Consider the following 15,760-nt stretch of genomic DNA (forward strand, 5'->3'; position numbering starts at 1 on the left):
GAGAAGTCCAGGCTGTGGGAAGGTGGGGAGCTGGGAAAGGCTCTGATGATGGACAGGAGATATAGAGTGTGCATTGGGAACATTTGTGAAGGACACTAGTCTTTGTGAAGGAGTTGGAGGATCCAGGACCCTTGTGAAGGAATATGAGGATGAGTTCTTGTGGGGAAAAGCTGAGGGGGAAGACTTCTAGGCTCCTAAGTCCCCACTGGAAATGAGGAACTAGACATCCCAGGAGAGGGGTGTCTCTTGCTATTGCAAAGCTAGGCTGACAACTAATACAGGAAGGTGCATGTGACTCCGTGGAGCATCACTCCTGGACTTCTGGGCTCTGGTCATTAACTGGGTGTCCATGGCCACCCGAAACGGGCCAGGAGGGAGAATTAGGACCAGTGTGGAGAACCATCCAGTGACCCTTTAGCACAGGTTCATACACAGAACAAATGGAAAGCACAGGATCACCATTGATGTTAACATCAGCATTTTTCACCATCATCCTCACTGGGAGCTCTCACCAGGGCAAAGGAGACTTGGAAGCAGGTCCTGACTGATGTTAGTTGAAATGAACAGGGATGCTGGTATGCTCACAGTCCTGTACCCTTCCCAGTAAACACTCTTAACATGTGGGTCTTCACCTTGACCATATTAGGGGAATCCAGGTAGCTAGGGATGTTCCCAAAGTCCCACTCAGAATTGCTGTTGAGTTTGCTGCCCATGGCATCTTACCATACTCCTTCTTTTTTGGAAGTTCATTCCTTTGAATCTTGAAAGAGATGGTTTTGGGCAGCTTGGGTCGGAAATCCATCTAGATGAGAAACTGAACCATCCTGACTGGTTACCACTGCCATTTCCTACCAGTCCCCACTCCTCTCCTTTGCCCTTGCACAGCCCAAAAGAGGTTGGCACCATATGGTCACCTTAATGAGGCCCATCAAGGTTACCGTTTCTGCTGCTGACCCCCTGAGGTTGGCTGAAGCTGTGGGATGTGCTTTAACCAACGAAATGTGGTGGGAGTGAAGCCTGTCACCACTAACAGAAAACTCTGGATCCACTGAGACTGGCTCCCCTCTGTGCCCATCTCTGATAATGTCAACAGGTATCTACATGGTGGCTCCTCCTTTATGCCAGTCCCAGGAGAACCAGGGTGGACATGTGGTATGAACAGGAAAGATGCCCTCTTTATGCCACTAAAGTTTTGGGACTGCAGCAGCTGGCCCATCCCAATGGTTATGAAGTAACAACTCTACTCTCTAGGAGGCAGCGGAGCCTAACATTAGAAACCAGACTTCAGTTGTTAGAGACATATGGGTTTGACTTCTAACCTTGCCTATTATTTACTCTACAATCAGGCAATCTACCTTGAGTCTCTGACCCTGGATTTCCTCTCTATAAGACAGATGTTTAAACCATATCACGTTGGGGAGAGGATTAATGCATGTAAAGCATTGAATCCAGGTCCCAGTACCTGTAGTAAACATTCAAACTCTTAGCTCCATAGCTTCACAATGAGTATTGTCTGAAAACATTCTTATAATGTATGGAATGTCAAAGTTTTGTCTTTTGTATCTTTTCAATTTTTGTTTTTAAATAAATAGGATAGGATTATGTATATTCTCTCATAGCTTGCATTTGCTTGTACTAATGTGATATCTTAATAATAAAATAGAAAATCGACCTCAATAGGTTTAGCATGATTCCATTCACAGAAAGCTTTCCAGTTCTATTCTGAGTGATGACACAAGTAACACATTGTATGCGGGAAACATATTTATATGTTTTACGTTGACTGTAAGAAGTAGAGCCACCTGTTAGCACGTGATAAAAACTACCCGCAAACAATGTGGTAAGTGGAGCATGCAAGCTCAGTCCTCAGTGTGGGGGCTTGCAAAGGACATCTGATCCGTATTTCCCTTACTCTCACTTCATCTCTCTTTAAAAGTCAATTAAAATATTACTTATATAAATCCATTGATATTTGTGGGCTTCAGGAATAGTTGCAGTAATACTCTTACCTCAAGGAGCATTCTGAGCTTCACAGAATCTGAAATAATATCTCCAAACAAAAAGATAGTTTTACATAGGGTGTCCCAAAATTCATGCAAGAAGTAATTTTTATAGAAAACACACGTTTATCATTAAAAATTGTAAATTTTTTATTGATTCTAAAGGATACAGTATAGGGTTATGTTCGGAATAGCGCATTGGGTAAATGGCCTCCATGGCTTTGCTGGCACATACGCAAAGCCGTGGTCTTCATTGTCCCTGCTCCTGGGCCATAATTGGTACTTGGTAATGCTTATCAAATCGAAGGGATTGAAATCAAAGGGCAACAGACATTAAAATCTGATTCAATAAACCAAGTAAAATTAGGCTTTTATTTTTTGTTGTTGTTAATGCTCACGAAAAATTCAAATCTTGCGTGAATTTTGGAACACTCTCTACAACACTCCCCTAACCCCTGCCACCAGCCACTGAAGCCTAATATTCTCAGTTCCCAGCATTACTCAGGCTCCCAAACAACAATATTGCCAGTTGTCAATGAGTGACTATGAGAGATGTTAGCTTGATACACAGACAGAGCAGGGGTCCAATTCAAAACAAAGGCAGGTGAACTTATCCAAGGGCAGACACAGCAGTTTGAGCAAGCCTAATGACAGGAACTAACTGTGCGGAAATAATAAAATGTTTCTGGACTCACAATGGGAGGCATGGAAAACTAGGGAGGTTCTGCAACAATAAAGTGAACTGAGCTATAGACATAGGGAAAATTCAGGTTCCTTGCTGGGAAATAATAATAGAGGGAATCCATCAGGTGATGACAAGGATAGCTAGAGAGCAGACTTGTAGCAAATATATACCCCTAGACTAGAAAGCTTCATGGGTTACCTATTATTGGGGGACCCTCCCCATGCGGAGAGTCTGAATGTTTCAGTGAATTTATCACACTTTTGCTGCAATCTTATGGTCCGTGATTTCATTCTTCGGTTTTGCAAAACAAGACTGCAGGAAAAATCCCGGCTCACCATTCCTGTTATAAACTGGGACCCGAATTCCACCTGGGAAGCCCACACAGTACATTACACAAAAGGCAATGCACCTAATGATGGCTGGGTTTAGCCAATGAAAGCCAGGGGAGAGACATATTATCCAGGTGCACATGGTTAGGGCAAGTTGACAGCTTTGGTCTGTTCACAGAGACATAGGCTTCAGAGCACCAGGCCTCCCTTAAGTCCAGGCATCAGAGGCAGTGTCACCCTGTGCAGTAGTGTGTGTGAGGCTTGTTGAGCACAAATAGGCAGGGAATGGGGCCTCTGTGCCCCCCAGACTCCTGTCTGCTCACTGAGATTGGCTCCGCCTCACCTGATGTAACCCTCCAGCCTGGGGTGTGGGCACCTCTCAGGTCCTGTAGCCCAGGTCACAGCATCCAGAACAGTGAGTCGATTGCGAATGACAGGGTGTGATGGGGGAAGAGGGTGACAGGCTGCAATGCCACCTTGAAAGGACATGGTAGTGTGTCTGAGTGAGGAGGATTTGGGAATCCAGGCCTTGTTTTGTGACTAAAGGCAACAAAGAAGATGAGGCAAAGTTTTGCATAGAACAACTAGGAGAGAGAGGACAGCAGTTGAGGACAGGATGGAGAAGTCCTGTAAAAGGTGAGGTACCTGGCAGGAGTGTGCACTGAGGATTGAGTCCTGAAGTAATGTGGTCATCTCAAGGACATGTAGCCCCGTTGGCTGAACAAGGGTACTGAGTAGCCTAAGCCCATGGATTCTGGCAGTGATGGCCAGGCTCTCAATGAATCTTTTCCCCACAGATTTCTACAGAAATGCTTAGGAGTACTGGATTATGAGTTGATGTCAGGGCCTGACACCCTTATGACCTCTAAAATAGCGGTACCCTGGGCCTGTCATACAGCTTTCCTAGTCCTTGGAACTGGGGACACTGGAACCTCTTATTAATCTTTCTTGCACGCCACTTACTTTCACACAATTGCATGAAAACAGTGTATTGTGTGTAACACACTTTTGTATGAGATCATCGTCATCACACCACAGTCAATATTCATTTTCTTATCAATCTCTGTTTTTAGTTTTTTGTCAGAAAATTGAAGATAAGGTGGCACCTTCTGAGCAGAGTGTATCTGTGGAAGGACAGTCACTGGTCAGGGCTTCTAAGACAACTCCAGCAAGCCAGAAAGCCCTTCTGTGTAAGCATTGTTGCTCAGTGTTAAAATATATCCTGCACCTGACTTAGTTAGAAACAGCATACACTGTGTAGGAAGCATTCTTCAGGGATTCATATGACAAAGACTTCTCTTTGAGTGCAAATTCTCTCCAGCAATGGAGGGATGCTAGTGAAGAGAAGCCCTGGAAAGAGGATGTAGGCAGAGCTCCATTTGAGTTCCTGATCAACTTCTCCTTACCTTGGGTGCCTTCGACCCATATATGGAGACTTAAGAATACTTTTCAGCCATCACATATCATCCCCAGGACCAAGCAGCTCTTAACACGGAGGATTCACACTGTGGCAGTGAGATTTCACAAGAATTTATTGCTGGAAAGAGTACTCACCAGAGTGGTAATTGTGAAAATAGCTCCAGTCACACCAGAAAGTTGTTCAAAAGCAGGGTGTCTGCTCTGGAGAAATGAATATGAGTGTAAAAAATGTGGAAAAGTTTTTAGAAGAACATTTAAACTAATTAGAAATTTTAGAGAATTTACACTGAGTAAAAGCCCTGTAAGTGAACTGGTTGTAATAATTTTTTTAGTGAAAACACTGCTCTCATTAAACACTGGAGAATTCACAATGGGGAAGAGCCATATGAATATATCGATTGGGGGAAGGCCTTCAGTCAAGGTCTGTCCTCATTCAAAATGACACCACACTGAAAAAAAGAGGTATGTGTGTATTTAGTGTGGGAATTCCTTCTCCCGAAGGTCTGAGTTCACTGAACACCACAGAGTTCACCCTAGAGAAAACCCATATGAGTGTAGAGAATGTGGGATGTCCTGTCATCAAAAGGTTCTGGTCACTAACCACCACACATTTCAGCTTGGAAAGAAACCTTATGAATGTAGTTATTGTGGGAAGTCCTTCAATCAAAGGTCTACCCTCATACAATACCAGAAAATTCACAGTAAAGAAAAGAAGTATGATTTTAGTAAATGGGGGAAATATTTCAGCCAAAGGTCTGACCTCAATGATCACCAATGAGTTCACACTAAAAAAAAGCCATATGAATGTACTGATTGTGAGAATTCCTTCAGTCATAGCTCTATCCTAATTCAACATCAAAGAACTCATACTGGAGAAAAGCTGTATGAGTATAGAGAATGCGGGATGTCCTTTCATCAAAGCTCTCACCTCACTAAACACTACAAAGTTCACAATGGAGAAAAGCTAAATGAATGTAGTGGTTGTGGGAAGTCTTGCAATCAGAAGTCTCACTTCTCTGGACATCTCAGAGTTCCCACTGGAGACAAAGCGTTTAAATAGTGTGTTGTGGGAAGTCTTTTACATGCTATATTGACCCCTTAACCATAGGAGAGTTCACACTAGAGAAAATTTATGTGAGTGTAGTGATTATGGAAAGTCCTTTAACCAAGAATCTAAGTTCATGGAACACCACAGATGTCACACTGGGGAAAGATCTCATGAGTGTGTGAATGTAGAAAACCTTTTAGCCACAAACCTACCCTGCTTATACACCTGAGACTTCACACTGGAGAAAATCTGAAATGTGAAAGCAATGCTTTATTCTTCTCACTTAGAATAATAACACTGAAGGAGATTCATTGTGGAACATTTACCTGAATTTAAATTCCTTTTAATGGAACATACACTCTGCTAGATTCATCATAAGTTTCAGATGCAAGTGAGGCTTAAAAGAGCTACATTGCACTTGCTAACATGCACAGACCTCCTATCCTATTGATGTCACAGCGAGTATTTGTGGCTGAAGAGATTTTACCTCTAACACGTGGCTCACCTGAAGCATGTTCATCAGTCACAACTGCTATGTGTTCAGGTGAAATGAATTCTGTGTTCTCACTTGTTCTTGAGAAAATTATGATTACTCTGAACTCTTGGCAGTATATTCATTCCTTTATCTCTGACTAGGGAGTGCAACTGACGCAGGCTTCATCCAGAACACTCATCCTCAGCTAAAAAAGTGTTACCCCTGTCAGGGACATTATGGTTCTCACATTAAGCTGTGATGAATTGTTTCAGGTTCTAATTCACCAACTTAGAAACCACTTGCTGTCCTCTGTTCTGGTTTATAATCTTTCAGTAAAGGTGTTTTTCCTTTTGTACCTTTAATTTTGTGGCTTATAGTCACTGCCTGGGATGACTAGAAAGAAAGTTATGATCTGTCAGCGTGGAGAGGTGAACAGATATGGTGGAGACCCAAACTTTCTGTGCTTTGGAAGGCACACAATAATGGCAGAAAATCACTATTTCTCCAATATTGCCTTTTTTTGAATTGCTGCCCAAGGCCATGGAAAATTGTCTGCAGGACTTTGTGGTTCTAATTTGCAGCCTCGGGCCTCTATTAATGGTGAAGTCAACGATCACCTTGGAAAGGAGGCCTTTGTTCTGTTTCTGTGGACAATATTCATTATAGTCTCTGGTCATAGTATGTATTACATAATTCTCAACAATGTTTTGGGGAATTCTTCCCCACATACTGCCAAGGCGGCATTTGCTGTGATGTATGAAATTTCATATCCTGGTGTCTTTTTTTGTATGACTGAGGTTTAAATGGAACCACTACTAGGACATAAACCCTGTAGTCATAGTGAGTGGGAAAGATTGCATTAGATGAAAAGTGCCTCTTATGAATGTATTCCACAAAATGATCAATGGTTTTTGGCTTTGTGATCTTTGCATACAGTAATTCTCAGGGCTTCCAAAATGTTCCTGTGGCTGAAGTCATGGGCAGAAAAAATAAACTCACAGAGTTTTGGATTCCCTTGGACCATTCACCTCAAGGTTTCCTGATCAGGCAAGATCTCAAAGCTAGAAGAAGGATAATCCTGTACTCACTCGATGGATGTGTCTTTTGTAACCAGTCAACATCCTCATTGATTCTGATGTCAATAGTCTTCACTGCTTGCAACATTTTTACCAATGGGGCAAGGCTGGTCCTACCAGGAAATTAGGAGAGAGATGGTAGGGCCCATATAGGGTTGCTATTTTAATTTTCTAGCAAGACAGAGATATATAGGTCTTCATTTGGAAGCACTTTTTAAGGCTTTACTTAGATATATTTATAACTGACATGCAACAGAATGCACTTTTCTAATGTGTACTATTTGTTGAGCTTGGACAAATGGATCAAACTTTAAAAGCATCATATGTGAAATAAATTTATCTCTCACCTATATACAGGTTAGGGCAAAAGCAGAGTTACAGAAGTGAGTATATAAAACAAAGAGCTTGCTCTCTATTTTAAATAAATATTTTATATATTTAAAAATATATTCATTGACTTTCTATAAAGAGAGGGAGAGAGAGAGAGAGAGAGAGAGAGAGAGAGAGAGAAGAGGGAAATGATGACATGAGAAACATCAAATAGCTGCCTCCTATACGCCACCTACAGGGCATCCAGCCAAGTATGTTCCCTGTTCTGGAATGGCAGCAGTGACCTTTCAGGGGAAGGCATGGTGCCCAACCAACTGAAGGACAATGGCCAGGGAAGAATGTACACTTGTATTATTATTTATTTATTATTGAATTAATTTTCATACAACTCTAAAGATACTTTACCGCACCCTATATTTATCTCCTGCCTTTTATAATCTGTCTTCTGCCTTCCCCATCCCTAAATGCATTCATTGATTTTCCTTCCTTTACAAGATTAGTTCATATTTTCCATAATATTGTAAGCACAACAAGGCATCTATTCTTTAACTAATATTGGTTTCTTTCATGCTACACAGTTATTTTGAGATTGAACACTAGTGCTTATGTGAAATTCTATTTTTTATTGCTGAGTAATATTGTGTTATGTGTATAAAAACTTTATCTATTGATCTGTCTATGGTTTTTGTTATTTCCAGGTTTAGGGTATTATAAAGAAATTTTCTGGTAGTATTTACAGTGTTCAGTTCTTTATATAACTGTATATTTTACTTAGCTAAATGTTACAGTGTAGGTGAGTGTTTTGCTTTTGAAGATATGCAAAACTATGATCTAAAATAGTCATTACCTTTGCCTTTTCAGTTACACACAATAATGAAAATTCTTGTTTTTTTTATCCTTATGAACACATGCAATGTTGAATATTTTTAAACTGTATGCTCAAAAATCAGTATAGTGTTAACTTGTTTTAAATCCATTTCCAGAGGGTTTTTATATAAATAGATAATAGAGTCAATAGGGCCTTTCCAGCTCATCACATTAGAAAACCAATTCCAGAGAGAAACCAAGATGGCGGCATAGGTAAACACGGGAGTTTGCTGCCTCGAACAACCACTTCAAAAATACAACTAAAAGACGGAACGGACATCATCCAGAACCACAGGAAAGCTGGCTGAGTGGATGTTCTACAACTAGGAGGAAAGAGAAAAGCATACCGAGGCTCAGAGGAGGCGCAGTGCTGAAGTAAAATACTAAGGTTCGGAGTGCATGTGGAGCGGGCTGGAGGCTGAGGGCGCGGTTATTTTCAATCGGGAGGGAGTCTCAGGCTCTGAGCTCCAGTTCCGGGCGAGTCTCTAAGGACCCAGACTCATACGGGAGAAGCGGGACTGTCTGGTATCGCTCAGAACCCTAGGGCAGCTTTCTCTCCGTGGGGCTTGCAGCGACTACTGGGACACTGAGAAGCAGAGCCTCTGAGGGCAAGACTGAGAGCAGCCATAATTGCTAACCCCGCCCTGTTGATCCCGTGGGACCCGCCCCGCCCAAGCCCTGCAGGGAGGCTTTTGCTGGATAGCCTCAGGCAAAGGCTAGATTAGCACCTCCCTAGAGATCCAGGAGCCAGGAAGCCCAGAGGTCAGAGTGGGACCATCCAGCTTTAAGCTCCGTGGAACCATAAAAGACACACTCAGGAGGCAGACTCAGTGAGCACCAAAGCCCCATCGAAGCAAGTCTAGCCCCAGAGGGGTGTCTCCAGCACAGAAGTTCTCCCACCGCAGACACAGCTGATTCTCACAGCCAATTGACCTGGAGGTCAATTCCTCACAGTGATAACTACAACAATCAAGGCTTAACTACAACAAGACTGTGCACAAAGCCCACAAGGGGGTGCACCAAGAGTGTCTACCTTAGGTAATTGGGACACTTAGCACAGAAAGGCACTTTATCGACACAGCGAAGCATAAAAAAATGCCGAGACAAAGAAACAGGACACAAACGACAGAATTGGAGAAAAGCAAACTGTTGGATATAGAGTTCAAAACCACACTTTTAAGGTCTTTAAAGAACTGTTTAGAAGCCCTCGAAAAGACTGGTAAGACCGCCGATAAATGTAGTGAGATCCTCAAGAAATCTAATGAGACCCTCGATGTTGTGATAAAGGACCAACTAGAAATTAAGCATACACGGACTGAAATAAAGAATATTATACAGACTCCCAACAGCAGACCAGAGGGTCGCAAGGATCAAGTCAAAGATTTGAAATACGAAGAAGCAAAAAACACCCAACCGGAAAAGCAAAATGAAAAAAGAATCCGAAAATATGAAGATAGTGTAAGGAGCCTCTGGGACAGCTTCAAGCGTACCAACATCAGAATTATAGGGGTGCCAGAAGATGAGAGAGAGCAAGATATTGAAAACCTATTTGAAGAAATAATGACAGAAAACTTCCCCTACCTGGTGAAAGGAATAGACTTCCAAGTCCAGGAAGCGCAGAGAACCCCAAACAAAAGGAATCCAAAGAGGACCACACCAAGACACATCATCATTAAAATGCCAAGAGCAAAAGACAAAGAGAGAATCCTAAAAGCAGCAAGAGAAAGAAAATCAGTTACCTACAAGGGAGTACCCATACGACTGTCAGCTGATTTCTCAACAGAAACTTTGCAGGCCAGAAGGGAATGGCAAGAAATATTCAAAGTGATGAATACCAAGAACCTACAACCAAGATTACTTTATCCAGCAAAGCTATCATTCAGAAGTGAAGGCCAGATAAAGAGCTTCACAGATAAGAAAAAGCTAAAGGAGTTCATCACCACCAAACCAGTATTATATGAAATGCTGAAAGGTATCCTGTAAGAAGAGGAAGAAGAAGAAAAAGGTAAAGATACAAATTATGAACAACAAATACACATCTATCAACAAGTGAATCTAAAAATCAAGTGAATAAATAATCTGATGAACTGGTGATTGTAATAGAATCAGGGACATAGAAAGGGAATGGACTGACTATTCTTGGGGGGGGGGGGGAGAAAGGGGTGTGGGGGTGAGTGAAGAGATTAGACAACAATCGTGCACCTATGGATGAGGACAGTGGGTGGGGAGAGGGCAGAGGGTGGGGTTGGAACTGGGTGGAGGGGAGTTATGGTGGGAAAAAAGAGTAACTAATGTAATAATCTGAACAATAAAGATTTAATTTAAAAAAATCCATTTCCATAAGAAATTTTTATGGTGAGCATTTCCTTATGCATTTATTTACACTGTCTTTATCTATTTTGTTGAAAGTTTTGGTCAGAAACTTTTGCAATTTTTAAAAATATATATATTTTATTGATTTTTCACAGAGAGGAAGGGAGAAGGATAGAGAGTTAGAAACATCGATGAGAGAGAACATCGATCAGCTGCCTCCTGCACACTCCCCACTGGAGATGTGCCCACAACCAAGGTACATGCACTTGACCGGAATTGAACCTGGGACCCTTGATTCCGGAGGCCGATGCTCTATCTGCTGAGCCAAACCAGTTAGGGCAACTTTTGCAATTTTTAAAATGAATTTAGGATTTAACCAATAGGAGGACAATTCAGCATTAAGAAATCTGTATTCACTACATTCATTCCTTAAAGACCCAACTGGTTTCACTGGCAATTGGAACTATATGTTTTGAATACTGGAAGTAAAATTGTTTTTCTCAACTTTTATGTTATGCACAATTTAATGCCCACTTGCATGATACACTTTTAAGTTAAATCTATGTTGATAACATTCTCCACCATTTTTTCAAGTCAAAGCATTCTATAGTAAATTAAGTGAAGTTAAGTTGTGTACTATTTGTCAATTTTCCTGGTGGTAAATACTCTCATCATGATCAGTTTCAAAATGAGAAAATGTTGGTACTGTACATGGGCCAGCTAGGATATTTCAGTAGCACATTATTATATTTTATTTCCAACATGCTGATGCAGTAGGTACAAATATACTCAAGAATATTCATGATAAAATAGTAAAATAATTGGAGTGGCAACTTTTAATCATTTTCTAAAAAATTGATGTAAGTGTAATTGATTTAAAATGTACATTCAAAAAATATTTTTATTGAATTCAGTTAGGAAGAGAGGGGGGGATAGATAGAGAGAAACATGAATGATGAGAGAGAATCACTGATAGGCTGCCTCCTCCAGGCACCACAATATGAATCCAGCCCACTACCTGAGCATTTGTCCTGACCAGGAATCGAACAGTGACCTGCAGGGTCATAGGTTAACACTCAGCCACTGAACCACACTTGTCCGGTTCTCCTTAGATTTTCAGGAATCCCACTCAACCTGCAACCAGGGTAGCAATGAGCAGTGGCAGCTCATCCTGGCCTAACCCCCCTGAGTCTGTGCTCAAGTCCTCCTTTACTCTGAATGCCCAGTGAGTTAACAGCAGTTAACTCACTTTTCTAGAGCGTTAAAGGAGCCTGGTTTAATCTCTCTGCTGTTCCCTGTTCTATCATAAGACCTACATTTTTTTCATTATCCCCAGCTCCAATTAATGTACCCTCAAAATCTTCTGAACTCGTGTTGTGAAATATTTTCTAACATGAAGTAAAAACTCAAATACTACTGACCAAGCTGAGGCAGACCCACTCTAGGCTCCTTCCTGTTCCTGAACACAGTTATGCCTGGAACATCCTATCTAATAATAGACAAACAGGGTAATTGACCATACCTTCCTATGTCTCCCATTGGCTAATCAGCATGATATGCAAACTAACCACCAACAAAGATGGCTGTTAATTTGCGTACATAGGCACCCAGTGGCTATCGGCTATCGGAGCCTGCAATCAGAGCTGAGAGGTCCACTGCCCAGGCCTAATGCCTCGGTCAGCGGCATTAGGCCTGGGCAGGGGCGGAGCAGGCAATCGCGGGGAGCTGGGGGTCCCCTTCCCAGGCCTAATGCCATGGCCAGAGTCATTAGGCCTGGGCAGGGGAGGAGCCGGCAATCATGGGAAGCTGGGGGTTCCCTGCCCAGGTCTAATACCTCTGCCATAGGTGTTAGGCCTGGGCAGGGGTGGAGCCAGCAATCGCAGGGAGCAGGGGCCTAGTTGGTGATCATGGGGAGCTGGGAGTCCCCTGCCCAGGCCAAATGCCTGGGCCACAGGCATTAGGCCTGGGCAGGGGCATAGCAGGAGATCGCAGAGAGCTGGGGGTCCCCTGCCCAGGCCTAATGCCTCTGCCAGAGGCCTTAGTTCTGGGCAGGGGCAGTGCCAGAGATCGAGGTTAGCAGGGGCGGAGCCAGTGATGATGGGAGTTGGAGGTCCTCTGCCCAGGCCTAAAGCCTTGGCCAGAGGTGTTTGGCCTGGGCAGGGGCAGAGCCAGTGATCACGGGGAGCAGGGGCAGAGTCAGCAATTGTGGGGAGCTGGGGGTCCCCTGCCCAGGCCTAACGCCTTGGCCAGAGGCATTAGGCCTGGACAGGGGCGGAGCCGGCAATTGCGGGGCACTGGGGGTCCCCTGCCAGGCCTAATGCCTGGGCCACAGACATTAGGCCTAGGCAGAGGCAGAGTGGGAGATCTTGGAGGGCTGGGGGTCCCCTGCCCAGGCCTAACGCCTTGGCCAGATTCATTAGGCCTGGGCAGAGGCGGTGCCAGCAATCACGGGTAGCAGGGGCAGAGCCAGCGATTGTGGAAGCTGGGCGTCCTCTACCCAGTCCTAATGCCTTTGCCAGAGGCATTAGGCCTGGGAAGGGGAGGAGCCTGCGATTGTGGGGAGCAATGGGTCCCCTGCCCATGGTATTAGGCCTGGGCAGGAGTGGAGCTGGCATTCGTGCGGAGCTGGGGGTTCCCTGCCCAGGCCTAAGGCCTTGGCCACAGGCGTTAGGCCTGTGCAGGAGCGGAGTCAGCGATTGCGGGGAGCAGGGGCAGAGCCAGGGATCATGGGGAGTAGGGCCTAAGCCAAAGATTGAGGGAGCTGGAGGTACCCTGCCCAGGGCTAATGACTCGGCCAGAGGCTTTAGGCCTGGGCAGGTGCCAAGCCGGCAATTGATGTGAACTACAGAGGAAACACCTTTTCTGACTGCTCATTGGCTTATCTCCCTGTATGCCACTGGTAATATTCTTAGTAACTTGTGTAATAAGAATCCAAATAGGTGATCTAGGGTTTTTTACCATACTCCTGGAGAAAAAAAGGAAGGTCCGCTGCTGGAGGGTTAAGAAATGTCATATCCTGTCCTAGTTGGTTTTGCTCAGTGGATAATGCCTCAGCCTGCCCACTGCTGGGTCTGGGTTCAGTTCTGACTAAGTGCATGTACCTAGGTTGTAGGCTCCTCCCTGGCCTGGGCCCAGGTCAGGGCTCATGCAGGAGGCAAACAATCAAAGTGTTCCTCTCACTTTGATGTTTCTCTCTGTCTTACCCTTTCTCTTCCACATTCTCTAAAAATCAATGGAAACATATTCTCAGGTGAGGATAAAAAAAGAAAGAAAGAAATGTCATATCCTATGAAAGACACATCTTGAAAATGCCTAAAGAAAGTTGTCATTTTTCATGGTAAAGGGACTGGAGTCTGTGTTGATGAAAACACCTTGGTGGCTGCGGTGACTGGCAGTGGCTGCAACAGCGGGGTGATGGGGCTGGTGCCTTCCCCTGATCAGCCTGGTCGCCTCCCACAAAGGGAGGCCAGACTGTGACTTAGGTCTGCTCCCCAAAAGGAGCAGGGAGCAGGGAGTAGGACATCCCCTGAGGGCTCCCAGTATGTGATAGGGGGGCAAGCTGGGCTGAGGGATGCTCCCCTCCAGTGCACAAATTTTTGTGCACTGGGCCTCTAGTTCTCTATAAAGACAGACGAAGGCATAATTTTGCTTAGAGGCCTTGGGAAACCTGATGGCCCTCATTCACCTTGTGTTCCTGAATCAAATCAACCTTAATAGTATTCTTTTTAAAATTGATTTTTTAGAGAGAGAGGGAGATGCGCCCCCTACAGGGATGGAGCCCCCAACCTGGGCAGGTGCCCTGTCCTGGAATTGAACCAGAGATACATTGGTTCATGGGTCCACGCCCAACCACTGAGCCATGCCATGTGGGCAAACTATCTTTATTGTTGACTGTTGCAAATAGACCCAATTTCCCCCATCTTCATCCAACTTTGCCTCCCTCTACCCTGACCCCACCATTTCTAGGCCCTCACCACATCATTGTCTCTATGTCCATGGACTATGCATATATGTATATACTTTTAAAATGTACTTTTATTGATTTTAGAGAGAGGAAGGAAGAGGGATAGAGAAATACATCGATAATGAAGGAGAATCAATGATTAGCTGCCTCCTGCACGTCCCCAACCCCACCCAACTGAGAATTGAACCTACAACCCATGTGTGTTCCCTGACCAGGAGTAAAACCGTGACCTCATGGATCATAGGTCAATGCTCAAGCATTGAGTCACACCAGCTGGGCTATATTACTGGTATTTAAATTAAAAAAAAAAAAATGGCTCGTTGGTTTCGGCAGCAGAGGAGGCGGATAGGGCTGGCAGGCGGCGGCCAGGCGAGCATGGCGGCTGGACCGGGCCATGGCGCCCCCTGCTGCCTGTGCTTACTTCTGCTGCATCTGCCGCCGCCGCCGAGGAAGCCTCCAGAGCCAACTCAGACCACTACACAGTCTACTGGAACCGCAGCAACTCCAGGTTCCACGAGGGTGCGGGGGACGACCGTGGGGGCTGCACGGTGGAGGTGAGCATCAGTGACTACCTGGACATCTACTGTCCGCGCTACGGGGCGCCGCTGCCTCCAGCTGAGCGCATGGAGCGCTACGTGCTGTACATGGTCAAGGCGAGGGCCACGCCTCCTGCGACCACCTGCAGCGCGGCTTCGAGAGCTGGGAGTGTACCTTGCCCGCAGAGCCCGGGGGCCGCTCAAGTTCTCCGAGAAGTTCCAGCTCTTCACACCCTTCTCGCTGGGCTTCGAGTTCCGCCCGGGCCATGAGTATTACTACATCTCTGCCACACCACCAATGCTGTTGACCGGCCCTGCCTTTGGCTAAAGGTTTATGTGCGGCCAACCAACAAGACCCTGTGTGAGTGCCCTGAGCCCATCTTCACCAGCAATAATTCGTGCAGTAGCCTGGGCAGCTGTCAGCCCTTCCTCAGCACTGTCCCGGTACTCTGGACCCTTTTGGGCTCCTAGTTCTGGCCCACATGATGCTGGCCCCACCTGGATGACCGAATCCAAGACCAAATAGAGGCGCCTGGCTCTCCCTCGACTGGTGCTGCCCCCACCTACAGGGGGTTTCTGCCCGCTCCAGAACCAGCCCCAGTGACGGGGACAGCCAACAGCCCCTGATGCCTGAGGGGCAGGGTGTCAGTACAGCCCCTGAGCAGACCATCTCCTCAGGGGCACTGGAGAACCTGAGAAACTATCGGTGATGTTGGTT

General features: G+C 45.0%; 1 pseudogene; it reads left to right on the top strand.

Moving 5' to 3' along the window:
- The window catches only part of LOC138998606 (ephrin-A2 pseudogene), a 56,756-nt pseudogene extending 41,243 nt beyond the window's left edge, over positions 1-15,513 (top strand).
- The last annotated feature ends 247 nt before the right edge of the window (positions 15,514-15,760 follow it).

This window comes from Myotis yumanensis, unplaced genomic scaffold, assembly GCF_028538775.1.
Source record: "Myotis yumanensis isolate MYYU_CA2020_CCGP unplaced genomic scaffold, mMyoYum1.0.hap1 SCAF_20, whole genome shotgun sequence".
Taxonomy (NCBI): domain Eukaryota; kingdom Metazoa; phylum Chordata; class Mammalia; order Chiroptera; family Vespertilionidae; genus Myotis; species Myotis yumanensis.